Source organism: Emydura macquarii, unplaced genomic scaffold (assembly GCF_026122565.2).
Source record: "Emydura macquarii macquarii isolate MOO-44397 ecotype Brisbane River unplaced genomic scaffold, CSIRO-AGI_Emac_v2 contig_3044, whole genome shotgun sequence".
Taxonomy (NCBI): domain Eukaryota; kingdom Metazoa; phylum Chordata; order Testudines; family Chelidae; genus Emydura; species Emydura macquarii.
In genome coordinates, this window is record NW_027133181.1 from 5,170,674 (window position 1) to 5,185,448 (window position 14,775).

Genomic DNA, 14,775 nt, shown 5'->3' on the forward strand with positions numbered 1-14,775 from the left:
CTAATCTTCTATGATTCAAAAACACATAACTCAGTGTCAGGTAAGTGATTTCTCAATGTTTGATTTTTGTTGTTGTTAAACCACAAACAGGGCAAATTAATCTGTTTCCTTGTTGTCATCAGAAAGTGAGAGCTGTATGCTGATTCATTCACTAATTATACTGTATTAACCCCATAATATTTTATAATTAGACAAAGATGGTGTGCTAGCACTGGTATTAATCCCCTAATAAGCACCTGGAGACTATTCAGTCCAGCAATCCTTCCTCTATATAGATACAAGACCCCACTGTAAAGTCCATACAACTTATGTACAGTAGCATACATAAAAGTCTGCTTTTTGAAGCATTAGCTTTAATAAACTCCATCATAAAACAGCAAAGAGTAACCTTCCTAAACTTTTTTTTTTAAAGTCCTGATTGCCATTTGTAATAGCATAAGAAAAATAGAGCTACAGCATCGCAGTTGCTTGAAGTCACATTTTTTTCCCTAGAAACAGATATCCTGACCCAGAAAGTCTGAAGCAAAAGTACTTCCTTTTCTGAGCTTCATAAATCCCACAGGTAACCTGTGTACAAATTATAGAGACTCAGAGATTAAACCTGAATAGAAAATTTTGGAACTGGATTTGCTGCCAAATTTTGGGGTCCAGGCTTTTTTTTTTTTTTTTTTTTTTTTTTTGGATCTGGATCCAAATTTCTGAAACTTCACTGGTGTCTTGTTCTGGAGTTTGTATCTGGACCCAGTGTTACTAATAGAATTGGGTAACATGGCCTTTTCTGGTTAGCACTCCTGATATACTGCCATTCAGAACAGAGAGTATGGGTACTATCTAGAGCAAGCCAGGAAACTGAATTTCACCTCTGTGAAGAATTCTGAGGTTTTGGATTTCTTTTTCATCCCAGATTGGAATGAAAAGTCCAAACCTCAAAATTCTACATATTTAGTTTCAGAAACACTTAAATGTTCCAGTGGTGGACTGTTTTGGTGTTTCCAAAATGAAATAAATGCCTCAGGATGCCAGGCTTACCAAGAGCCTGGAAGTCCTGAGATCCCCAGCTCTGTGGCAGCCTGCCAGGCAAGCTGCCAAAGAGTCACCAAGACTGGAAGCCCTCGCTCCCAAGCTCCAGGCCATGTGGGCTGCCTGGTACCTGGGCATGTGAGCTGTCTGGAAACCAAGCAGCATTCCCTCAGAAAGGGTCTGGGTTTTTTTTTCACAATTTTTTTCAAAATTGACATGCTCCCTTGGAGCATTTTGATGAATCAGCATTTTCCTACAGAAAAAAAAAAAATCTACTAATTTCCCAAAAGAACATGCTGCTACTGCAGCAGAATAGCTTAAGGGGTCTAAATACAACTCCATTAGTGGTAAATATGATAAATATTTAAGTTAACCATAGCTAATACAAAAATCATTTTCAGTGTGTACAAAGGGCCTTTTTAATAATTTTTTTCAGCTCAGCTCCCTGGAGCTTCCATACTGTGATCTAATACAAGCGTGAGGTATTGTATGACCCAGAAAGAGAATACCACTAATTTAATTGAACACTAACATTTGTGTTGGGATTGGGGGGATGAGCAGGAAATAGATGACACAAGATATGTTGCATCCTTAAAAATTGTGATTTTGTTACCCCTCTATGTAACAATATTTTTCAGTGTGGTTTTATATAGTAATATCACATCATGCTGCCCAATAGAAAACATGGTAAGCATTGTGGGCTGATATTAGGTGACCAGATGTATCATGGAGGAGACATGATAGGTCAGGAAGAGAGGTAGAGGACAAGAACCTTCGATGCTTCTGGCACTTTCTATTAGTCAATCTTGGGTCTTATTCAAGGCTCACTGAAACCAGTGGAAAGATTGATATTGACTTCATTATCCTTGGATTGAAGCCTTTTATGAGCAACCAGAATGAAATTATTACAGGAGCTACTACAAACACATAAACAGAATGAGGAGAACTTACCCAGTTGTGTGTGTAACTGTGGAGGGAAGAAATGAGGTATCTATTTCTGAAATGTTATAAAAGTATGAGAAGTAGAGAGGGCAAATAGGAATTAAGGGATTTGGGAGCACAGCTCCTATTGACTTTCAGTGGACTTGTACTCTTAAAACCTTTAGATACTCTTGAAAGATGCCCGTGTATGTGTGAGGTTTGTTCTGCTGTCATTCTGTCTGAGTTTGTACCTTCAATGCAAGAAACCCAGGTTCACTTTCCTTTCCTTATATCTCACTCTGGATTGAAGGCTGTAGAAGGGTAGCCTGATAAGCTGAAAATAAAAATAAAGTGTCCACACTACACTGAGTAGAGGCCTCTTCAGTTGATTGAGTGGTATTAATTAGACTCCAGAGGGAAATCCATCCAGTCTATGTTAGAAGGAAAGTAGAGGGTACAAAGAAATGAAAAACAGTTATGGATCAGGCAAAGGGGCTTCTTGGGGAAAGATTGTAAGAGTCCTCGGGACAAAATGCAATTTGATTCTTTTCTATTCTACTGAATACCTGTAAAGAGAAGTTTTCAATTTTCAAACTTAATTCATAGTTATGTTCAGTAAAGTGACTGTAAAAATGTCATCTTTTTGTTCAGTTTTTACGTCTGTATCAAATGTGCTTAAATTACAAGCCAAATCAAGATTTTCTGTTTACAGGCTCAACCAATTATCCAAAATTTCAAGATTTGTTCTTGATTTGTGATTCAGCAATAAAAATTTTAGAATCAGAAACAACTCTGATGCATGAGACAGACCGTAATTCATCTTGCTTGTTGAATTTGTATTAGTATTGCAGGTGTGTGTGTGTGTGTGTGTGTGTGTGTATTGTAAGTTGATAGAACTTATCAGATCTGAGGACGGATTTAATTTACACTGAAATATTTTAGCTTCTTTTCTTTTGTCTTTCCTTGACTAATGAGGATCATATAAGTACGTACCAAAGTGCCATTTCTATAGTCAGTTCTCTGACTGTAACCACATTTTAAAACATGGCTATTAAGTGGAAACCAAAATCATTCTATACAGTATTCATCATTCTGACTGAAAGTCCTGAGGCAGAGAGTGTAAATAGCACAGCCACTGCTTTAAGAAGTGTGAAAAATCCTTCATGCTGTTGAGGGGAATTTCCTTAGTAAAATGTCTGGTAGCACTATTAGATTCCTTGCCACAGTGGCACTGCCTGAATAATGCCCTTTTACTGCTTTGATTTTATGGGATTTTATCTGCCTTTCCCTTTAGCTTTTTAGACATGTATGAGCAGGAATGCAGTCTATGATTTATTTGTAAGTGCATAGGGAAGGGAAGGAAAAAGATTTTGCTAACGAAGTCAGCACTAGAATGTTAGATAGGTCAAGAGCTTTGTCAATCCGTTCCTTCAGTCACATAAAGAAGGTGAATGTGCTCACATAAAAATAGTCAATGCATTATGGAATGAAATTCATGCCATGCCACTTTTTTTCTAATTTGAAGTTCAGAGTATTTCTGATTCTTAACATCAGCAAGCCTTTTGAATTGTTAAAATGGACAAAATTTAGAAAACTTACCACTATTCACCGTCTCAAAAATATATTATTTTATGGAATTGCTCCTCTGACATAATAGAGTGGGAGCATCCCAGGCATGCATAATTAGTGGGCACCCTTAAAATAGACAGTACTTCCCAATTGTCAACAGTTACCACACAGTGTTACTTCAAGGATGATAGTTTTTTCCTATTATTAGATCAAGAAAAAATTATATATGGTGCTGGGGGTTCCATTTGCATAAAGGAATCCTCCCATGGTATAAAGAAGATGTAACAGGTTCTGCACTGTGTCTGTAGATTCTTTTGTAGGTAGTGCTGATGAGGAAGCACCCATGCATTCTGGTACTCTCCCCTCCCCACACTGTAACGAATACTTGCCATTGCTGCTGATACAGTGTAGAGCAGGCCAGCGGCTGCTCTAAGTTGTTGCATAGTGTCTGATGGCAGTGAGGTAATTTGTCCCAATGCATGTGTGGGAGGAGTCAGGCACGTTACTCTGCCACCAGAAATAATTTCACAGAAATGTTACTTTCTCCTCACTCCCTTAATAAATCCATCCTCATCTCCAATTTCTTCTCCTGTAGTTTCATCTTTGATCTGGCTCCAGTCCAATGCTGCAGTAGCCTACAAAATGCTGAGTTTCAGCCTTTCAATTGATGCTTTTATTCTCGTCTCTTTTTTCCTTCCTTATTACTTTCCTGTGAAAGGCCCCCAGGTTATCCTACTTTTCCCAGTCTCCCCTCCCCTCAACTCTCCTCTATTAGAGCCTCCCTCTGTCTCACCAATCTAACCTCATTCTTTTTCTTGCCCATTCTAACCTACCTCTTTACACATCCTTCATAATTTCCTGTGTAAACTGCTTCACACTCCACCAATTTTTCTCCTCTTTAAAATCCTCCATCTTCTTTTCCTTTTCTCAGCCATTCCTCACTCTTTCCCCAAACCACCTCCTTTTTCTGTTTTACTCAGACTTTTATAGTGCACTCATCATTGTAACATTCTTACTTTCTGGCAAATGTTCCACTCTCTCCTGCCTCTCTTTCAAACCCCCCATTCATTCCCTATTAACTCTTATTAACTCTAGTAGTTATTAACTATTAACTTTAGTGGTTATCACTTTCCAATGTCTCCCCAATTTTTCCAGTTTCTTATTTTCCCCAAGTCCCACATTATGTCCCCTCCTGCTTATCTCTCTATTTCCCTAAATCCTGTCTATTTTTCTCTTTTTTTCCTCCTTTCAGATGTGATAGCTGCCATCTTGGCCACCATGCTGGGAGACCAGCAGTGTTAAATGCATGAGTCACTACATTACATTATGAAACTTGTAGTTGGGGGCTGTAACAGACATACATCATCTGTGGACTGGGCACAGAAGGGGACTAGTGAGCTATTCAAACGTGTTTCATTCCCATTCTCCACCCCTCAAACCCTCAGTCTGTTACTCTCCTCTTCAAATTCGCTACTTTCTTCTCCATCATCCCATGTCTGGTAGACTCTCTCCAACCTCTGTCACACACTTGATCTTATTTCTCCTCTTTCTACTCAGATCCCATTCCCCTGTATCTCATTCTTCAATTCTTTCCCTTTAAACTCAACATCCTTCTGCAGCCTGCAGCCTCTTTTCAAGACTCTCTCAAGACTTTTTATAGTCATTTATCTCATTTGTTCATTTCACAGCTCCAAATGCCTTATCTTTCATTCATCATCCTTTATTTCCTCCTACTCCCAGGATCCCCTATCTCTACCTCATGGCATTACTTCTCATTGTCACTACTCTTAAGTCAATGTCACTGGAATCCCTATGTGTCCCCAAGTTCCAAGATCCCTTTCCTTTAGTGGTGTCCTCCTTTCCTGCCCACATTAAGGTTAACATTTCCTGTGTCCCTCTACTGGGAATCTTCTAGGCATCTTCCCTAGGTCCTACAGTTACTCTCCCCGACAGGTCTTTTCATGCACCTTGGCAACCCCCTGATACGTTCCTCCATTTCTCTCTGTGCTTGTCCCTCCTTCTAGTTACCCTATATCTTCCCGTTTGGTAGGCATATACCTGGCAGCCCCAGGATCAGACAGACAGGTGTCCAATGACTATTCATGAGAATCCGGCTTTATATAAGCAAAATGCGTGTTGTTAAAGTATGCATGGTTGATGAAAACTGATATTTAGGACCCAGTTCTGCAGCAGCTCTTTTCCTGAAAATGCCATTGAACTCATTGGGGTTCTGCATGTACAGCAGCTGTGGAATTGGACCTATAGTAAGAATTGACAAGATATTTTTATCTGTTATAAATGAAACTAAACAATAGATCATAATGGGCTCCCTAGAAGGCCATGAAAATTCTACAACGTGATGGCTATTTCTGCTAGAGAGAGCAAGATGCCAAAAAGGAGATAAATGTCTCTCAAGAAACAGACATTCAACTTTTTAAAAAGAGTTTAAGGAAATAAAATAAGCGAATGGACTTCTTAATCAAATAGAAATGAGAACAGATTTATTGTCGCTAAAAATAATCTGTCATAGAGCTTTCACTCATATCACATAGAGAGGACAGAATTGAGCTCTTAAAACTTTAGAACACCATGCTTAAAAGAAACAACTTCATTAAAAGAAGCTCTCCTTTTTTCAGATAAAATTGATGAAATAAGGAACTTTGCAAAAGATTAAGCTTTTGGAGGCACCACAGAAGGCTCAAAAGAGGGCAAAATCAGAGTGTATTTGTACATTTCCCAGAACACACAATTCTGTTCTTAACACTTCTGGGCCAGATTTTTCAAAAGGGCTCAGCACCTACAATTGGAGCCAGTTGATCAAAAGAATTCAGCTCCTACTTGGCCACCTAAATTAAGTGGCCAGATTTTTCAAAGCACCCAGCACCTCCCATCTGAACTGGAATGGAGAAATAGAACCATAATGTCTGTGATTAAACTAGGGGAAGTGAAAAAAATCTTTCTTATTGCATACTTAGTTATATACAATTTAAAATGTCTGTTGCTGGTAAGATATGAATATATTTAACCATATTTGATATGCAGATACAAGTAGAACCTCAGAGTTATGAACACCAGAGTTACGAACTGACCAGTCAACCACATACCTCATTTGCAACCAGAAGTAACAATTGCAACAATCAGGCAATACCAGAGACACCTCCCCCCCAAAAAACCAACAACAACAAAAAAAAAAAAAACCTAGCAAATGCAGTTCAGTACTGTGTTAAATGTAAACTACTAAAATAATAAAGGGAAAGTTTTTTTAAAAAAAGTTTTGACAAGGCAAGGAAACTGTTTCTGTGCTTGTTTCATTTAAATTAAGATGGCTAAAGTCAGCATTTTTCTTCCGCATAGTAAAGTTTCAAAGCTGTGTTAAGTCAGTGTTCAGTTGTAAACTTTTGAAAGAACAACTATAACATTTTGTTCAGAGTTACAAACATTTCAGAGTTAGGAACAACCTCCATTCCCAAGGTGTTCATAATGCTGAGATTCTACTATATTGCAGTGAGCATTGCAGTGAGTGAGTCTGAAGAGTGACCAAATGTTTTTGGATGAAACTGAATTTCATTATATTTCACAAACATCATTTGCATATCTATAAAAGATATAATTCTACCAAAAATAACCTACAAACAAATCAGTTTTCTTTTTATCTGTTAGGTGTATCTGAAAAGGTTGCAGAGGAGAGTGGATGATCACAGACCATACGTCAGTATTCACTAAGCATTGCAATAAAGAACAGAAATTAATGAGGCAAAGGAAGGCAAGCAGTACAATAAGCAGCAAGCAAATATAGGAAGAACCAGAGTGCTCTGGGAGACTAAAACATGACTACTCAGCCTTTTTACAATATGACATAACTATGTATGTACAGATATGAACAAAGGGCTATTATAGTTATGTATCCAAATCTTCATCAAAGTTCAAAACAGAAACAAAATGGCCGATAGTGTTATACATAGTTGAAGAGGAACGTACAAACAAACAAAAGAACCTGTTGACACAAAGCTGTGTAGTTTTGTAAAACAAATTATTTCTCTGTAATACCATGTTGTCCTACTGCTGTTCCAAAACTTTGCTATTCTGCTATATTACCACTGGGACAGACTATGAAAGGTGGTTTTGGGGAAACCTCTCCACCTCTTCCACCACAGACTGCGACCACCGCGAGGCCTTATCATATTTGCAGACCATGAACTCAGGGAACTGCAGGGACTGCTCACATGATATGCCCCTAAGGTGAACGGTGCCCCACAGGAGGGCATGGAAGAGGCAATGTTATGGCACTCAGACCCCACCCCAATATGGGGATACATTTCCCACTCCCTAGAGATTGTTCACACGTTAGAAATTGTAAACAGCTTCAAACCATCATACCCCTTTCAATCTAGCTGCTTCAGAAATATTTCCTCTTTTCCTCCAAATTTGAAATTTCCTCTCCAGATATTAATCTAACTTTGGGTCCAGGTTGGCCCATCAGTCCTGGACCAATGACAGCTATCTTGGGACCCTTAAAGGTGAGAAACTGATGCTATATATCATTAAAAAGGCAGACTCTTGACTTTCCAGTGGGACACACCTCCTGTTAGTCCTGGAAAATCTCAACACGTTACATTTTAAAATGATACAGAGTGTGCATGTGGGCGTGGGTGTGATGATGTGTCTATTAGATCATTTTTAGAAGTTCTAAAAATCACTACTTTTCTCTCTACACTGAGGTCAGTGAACTGGATTTGTGATAGAAAAGAAACATTTTTTACAGCCAGAATACTTAGATAGTCCCAGTGATTTTTAAACACACAACCCTCTAAAATATTTCTAAAGTAGGTTGTTCCTCCCCCTGCCCCACTAGATGTGTCAATATATGTGATGTTTTGGGTTTTATTGCAGTTATTTGGGCTTTGCCACTTTGATGTGATATTTATTTATTTATTTAGCATCTAGGAGTCCCAATCATGGACCCAGGACCCCATTATGCTAGGCACTGTACACACACAGAACAAAAGAACAGTCCCTATCCCAGAGAGCTTACAATCTAAGACATGAGGCAACAGATGGACATTCCTAAACTCAGGCAATGAAAAACTAGTATACCATAATGTGCATTTATTTTTTGATACACTTGCATAAAATGGTGTAATTCTGATTTCAGCTATGTGTAGCTCTTAAGATTATCTCATTGTGGCAGGGCATCTGCCCTGCACTGGCTAGTAAAGGGTCAAGAGGGCCTTTGGAGCCCTTTGGGAAGGGGTTGCAGGGTGACCAATCAGGGCCCAGGAGCCTGAAGGTATGTACACACCAATGGCAGCAAATTTGCAGCCATCAGATCAATCTATCTGGATCAACTGAGCGGTAGTGAAGATCCCCTCAATCAATTCGGAAGTCGATTCAATTAAAACACCTCCTCAAAAGGCATAGTGCTGCATTGACGCGAATGCATTTCCCATCAGTGCAGCGTGGTGGTGACTACGTGCAAAAGAGGATTTAGTAAGTCGACGTGAGTTACGCAAGTTACTCTACATAGCTTGCGTTACTCCCATTGACTGCCGCCGAATTTCCCAGTAAATATGTACTAAGCCTGATAATAAAAGGGAGTTGCAAGCAGAGCAGAGGCAGTCATTCCCAGGAGCTGAGGGAGGGAAGGCTGGCTGCCCTGCAGACTAAAGGAAGGCAGCTCCCTGGACAGAGCAGTGGTTGACTGCTGGTGCTCTGCGTGAGCTGGAGGCCCTGATACAAGGGCAGAAGAGGTACTGGGGGCTGCAGGGAAGTGGCCCAGGGAAAACTGTTGAGGAGTTGGGGGAAGAGGCAGTGCAAGGTCACTGCACACAGGGTCCCTGAGCCAGGGCCCGGAGAAGTGGGTGGGCCCAGGACCCTCCCCACCTCCCCCAGACCACCAGCGGAGTGGTGGTGGACTGCAGTGGCCACTGAAGTAAGTGGCAGAGCTGGGACTCTCGAATCCTCCAGAAGGAGGGGAACATGGGTAGTGGCTGTAGCCTGATTTTATAGTTATTAATTTATTGAATAGGGTAAGAGGTTTGCCAATTTCTCTAAGTAAAGGATTATGAGGTTTGTATCCTTAATCAGGCTTCAGGTGAGTTTATAAGGACCCCGGGTACAACACAGGAAGAATTCCAATGATAACCAATATTTGTATAATTTTATAAATTTATTAAAATAACATAAAATAATAAACAAATGACTGATATAGAGAAAATAAAAAGAATAATCAAATTGATAATGGATTAATACAATCTTAAAGGTAAAGACTTATTTGATAGATATATCTATGATATGCTTTAAACCAGTATACTCACACCCTTCCTGGACTTGGTTGAAAGAGATGTCTAATTTCTCAAGTTGGAGTTAAGTGGAATAAGAAATGCTTCAAAGCTAAGAGCTATAAGCTAAGACTAACATTACAACTTTAAGAATATAAAATAAAGAATGAATCTTAACACTAAATAAAACTTCAAGCAGGGATAGCTGACAGTCGACTGTCCCGATGAGCTGGATTTAATCTTTCTTATACCCCCAAGAATATGGATCCTCCTTCCAGGCCCATACTTGGCCTTTCCACCTCCAAACTTTTGGGGTACATATAATCTATTGGCTACTAAGTTCGTACGTATTATTGACGTATCCACATCCCTTTCCAGGTGGTCTTTTATCTCACCTTTGTTATTTCTAGCTTATTGTGGGTTCTGTGGTGTTCTTGTAAAGTTTCTTGGTAACCGGGACAGCCCCTTCCCCTTTTAATGTCCCTTTACTTGTCTAGGGTAAAGGTTATGACCATATATGTCCTATCCTGTTCTACATTTATCTAAGCCAAAGGTTGAATATATATATTAACGGTAGCTGTCATCCAGGATGTGGCCTGGAAGGTACCTTGCATTACAGCTGAATAAAATATCTAATTTTATTATTGAATCACACAATCATATCAAAATATCTCTAATAATAATAATGCAAGCAAGCAGGCTAGTTCTATAGGCTACATGGCTTGGCCAGAGGTCCAGGTCCCGATGAAGACACTGTGGGTCCTGATGGCGGCGAGAAGGACTACCGGGGAACCAGGGGAAGAGTGACGGAACCCAGGCTGCAGGTGGATAGCTGCTTGAGCTAATTCCCAGACCACCAGCAGAAGGCGCCTTTCAGGCAGTGAGTGGCAGACAGCCCATCACACTCGTATATCTGAAAGTCTGGGAGGAGAGCTGGATCCTCTTTGACTTCAGAATATTCTTCCCATCAGTGAAGTTAGCAGACACTGGAGTTCCTCTCACTTGTTCAAATGAAAGGTGTATCCATAGTGCTTCTACTCTTGGCACTCCTGAGAAAATTTGTGCTTATGATGCTAATGAAGGAGAATTGACTTGACCTGGAATTAAAGACGCAAGCCTAAAAAACCATTTGCCCGAAAGTAATTGCAGACAAGACATTGAGGGAAACTTTCCATGCAGTAATTCTTCAAAAACTAAGAGCAAAGAAATGGCACCTAATTTTTCACCCTGTCAGATGAAAGAGAAAACATTCAGGGATAAGGAACCTAAGAAGTGCAGAAATAAAACAATGAACACCGGAATCATTGATTAGTAAATAGCTACTGAAAGTTGCCTCTGAGTGTTTGGTAAATCCCAGTGCCATAATATGGTTGCCAAAATTCTAACTAAACTTCATTGCTGCATAATAGAACAGCTTAGCTTTAGAACAGGTCAGTTTATTGATTTTAGTGGCAAGGGATTTGAAAGCATTCACTTTATATGCTGTTATTTTCTTGCTTTCTGAAACTAATCTGCTGTTGCGACTTGTGAATTAAACATGCAGATATTCTGATAATCAGAGAGAAAATGAAGTGTGCGCACTAGGGATGTTGCTCTGATAAATTACATGAACCATCTCTTTTGAAACCCCTGCCATAGCAAGGAATTTCTAGACTAGATTATACTGCTGATTTTATTATTCATTTTCACACACTATTAGTAGGATCAGTAAAATTAGATACTTTTATTTTTAGCTTTGATTTTTCTCCCCAGTGCAGTATTTGTACATTTAATGAATCATGATATTTATGTTCAGCCCAGATATTCTGTCCTGGATATGAATTAGAATGAATCGGAGCTATGTGTGTGACAGAACCAAAAGGAAGGGGAAAAAATTAAATGTGTCTGTGTAAAACAGGGCTGGGTTTATTTGTTTGTTGTTATTGTTGTTTGTTTTATTTATTTAAGTCATTATTCTAATGACAGAGTTAAACCATAAGAGCAAATCTTAAGTGGTTTGTATATTCTACTAGAACTCTAACCTTTGCAGTATGTGGGACTAAATGTCATCCCTCATTGAACATGTATGACTCTTGCTGGTTTTTTTCCCCCCATTTGCCAAGAGCAACCACATATTTTTCAATAAGAGTTAGCTTTATTTTACAGTAAGATTCTTTACATTCTTTAAGGCAGGGAACTAAAGGGGTGAAAGGAGCTCCCTTACCTCTCTACAAAGGCTACCAATATCAAAGGTAAGAGCACACCAGAGGAAACAGCTACCACTGGCTTGTTACTCCTGTTAGTGTAGTCAGATAGCAAGTGTGCAAATTGGGACAGGGGTGGGGAGTAATAGGGGTCGATATAAGACAAAGCCTCGAATATCAGGACTGTCCCTATAAAATCGGGACATGTGGTCACCATATTCCCTGTTCATACTGGTGGATGGGGAGTGGATAAGCAGGTGGGTGGATCTGGTGGAGCATTAGCACAGCTTAGCCTCTTCAGGAAAGGGTCTGGTGCAACTAACTTTCCTCATGGAGCAAGGGTAATCAGGGATCAAATTGTTACTTTAAGACATAGTTCAGTCCCTGCTCTGCTTTTGGTACCATGCAGGTATGTGCTGCCCTTATTCAGGCCAGATTGTCAATAGAACAGAAGTAAGGCTTCTGAGAGAGAGCACAGTGTGCATCTCCTCTGTAGCAGGCTTTATTTGAACGGAATTCAACTTGGTGTCTTCCATCAGCTGACTCTATGAAACGTAAAGTGCAGTACATACAAAATCATAACAATTACATAGCTACGTACATTTTACTCTGTTGAGGTCAGTGGGGGTTGTACACAAGCCCTGCTTCTGGTGCAATGCAGTTACATGCTGCATATGTCTTTCTTACTTAGGCTTTGAATTTTTGTGTGTTTCATATAACACTTTAGAACTACCAAAACAAATAAATAACAAAACACAAATATACAAGATGTGGTAACCAGCCAACATTACATTGAACAACTTAGATGATTGCTTTTCTAGTGCGGTGTTATTCTGATTGGCTAGAATATTTGTATACTTTTTTAAGATAAGAAATCGGGGTTCTTTTGGGGGAGATATTTTCAGTGTGATGATAAAAACAAAATTAAAACATCTAAAAACATATTAGATCATCCAGTTCAACCCCCTATTAGTGCAAATATTAATCGACATTAAAGGCCTAATTCAGCAAAGACTGTCTGATTTTTGGAAGACGTACATTTGTATGCTATATTGGACCTTGAGAGGTTTACAATATATGTGAATATATGTATTCCATTGTTGTTCTCTAACTTCAGTCCATTCTATAACATAGTAAATTGTAGTACTTGAAAGGCCATAGTTTCAACATAATGATGTGAATAATTGCATGTATGGATTGCACACAGAGTATATACACATGGACAATCTCTCTGTGTAATCATGAGCCCTCAACTTTAAAACTGGGTCCCTAAAACTCTATTTTGTAAGGCAGAAGATAGATTGGTTCCAATTGCGTGGCAAGTTCAGCGTCATCTGCTCATCTGACATCAGTACACACTGGTGGCAATCCACAACATACACACAAGGGGGCTGAATGCCTGATTTTGTGCTCTAGGAGTATCAGGGAGGCTGGTAGTCAAGCCCTCACCTGCTGATCTCTGCAGTGGGGTCCCACTTCCTGCTCTGAAGCTTTGTATCTGTACTGAGGCACAAGAGGCTACTTTGATCCTCTTCTCTACCAAGGGTGGTTATGCAACACAGGCAAAATTCAGCTCTGCACACTACATACATATGTATGATATGTACATAGATATTAAACAGCATCTTTAGTAAAAGGAAAAGCAATTTAAAAAGTTGGCCACTGCGGCTAATCAGTAATGATATATTCTCATTAATCTCCGAAAATAACTATATAAATAATCTAAAGTTTAAACCGTAGTTAAATTGAATGACCTTATACTGTAGTATGGTGTGTGTGCATGTGCACACATGTTTAAATGTGCTATATCATACGCATCGCCTACTATGAGTGTTTAAAGTAAGTTTTATTGCATGATGATTGAGCTGCATTAATCACAATTAGAGAGGAAACTTTATCATTTTTATGCACAGTATCTGACCTTGCAAGGACTTGTGAAATTGCCTCAAGAGAGTAGGCAAAAATGATCTATTCTTTAGACTTCTTATCTATATTCACCTTGAATAATGCTTAAAATAAAAATTGTGAAAGTATGTCTGAAATCTAAAGAAAACAGTAGCTATTATGATGAAACTGGCTGTGGTCTTTTATAGCTTTCTTTATCTTTTATGACTGCTCTGTTCCCTGCAGTGTATCTGTGAAGTGCAGAAAAAGTTCACAGCAGATGATTATACTAAGGTACCAAAGCTAGTGAAGTGTGAGATAATCTTTTGAGCTGAGAATTAGTGTCTCAGGCAACCAAGCAAGAAACCAAAGGGGAGTTATTCTTTCAGTAAAGTTTAACATCTAAGACCCACCTGAAGCTATAGCCCTTTATTATTGCTCAAATCAATACTTTTGACCATCTGCTTACATGTTAATAAAGGCTATTTTTTTACAGTGACATGGGTGCTTAACTTAATGCAGTGCAAATTCCTAAGACTCTAAGAAGCACAGCATTCGATATTATTAATATAATGTTTACGGTGTCATTCTATGGATTAGACCTATTTTTTGAAATGTACGTAAGTGAGAAGGGGGAGATGTGTGGGATTTCATGGTTTCTGAATTTTCTCACATATTTACTTTTCATTCTGCTAGATTCTAAACAATACTATGTTGTTACTATACACTTCACCCACTATTAAAATGCATTTACCTCTGGGGTTGAACTGGGTAACTTTTAGCAACACATACTACACAACATGTTAGGCTAGGCAGTAGCCTGTACTCATGAAACAGAGATTTTTGAAGACTTCCAAATATTATCTTTATGATGAGTTGCTACTGAGGGGAAATACTAACCCTTCCCCTCCCCTCCCCCC

At 39.1% G+C, this 14,775-nt stretch overlaps 1 long non-coding RNA gene across 1 annotated transcript in view; it reads left to right on the forward strand.

The window, feature by feature from the left end:
* LOC137141356 (uncharacterized) overlaps positions 1-7,506 on the forward strand; it is a 135,883-nt gene extending 128,377 nt beyond the window's left edge. The window contains exon 4 of the long non-coding RNA XR_010916600.1: positions 7,171-7,506. This is a non-coding gene — a long non-coding RNA (uncharacterized lncRNA). The remainder of the gene's footprint in view (positions 1-7,170) is intronic.
* The last annotated feature ends 7,269 nt before the right edge of the window (positions 7,507-14,775 follow it).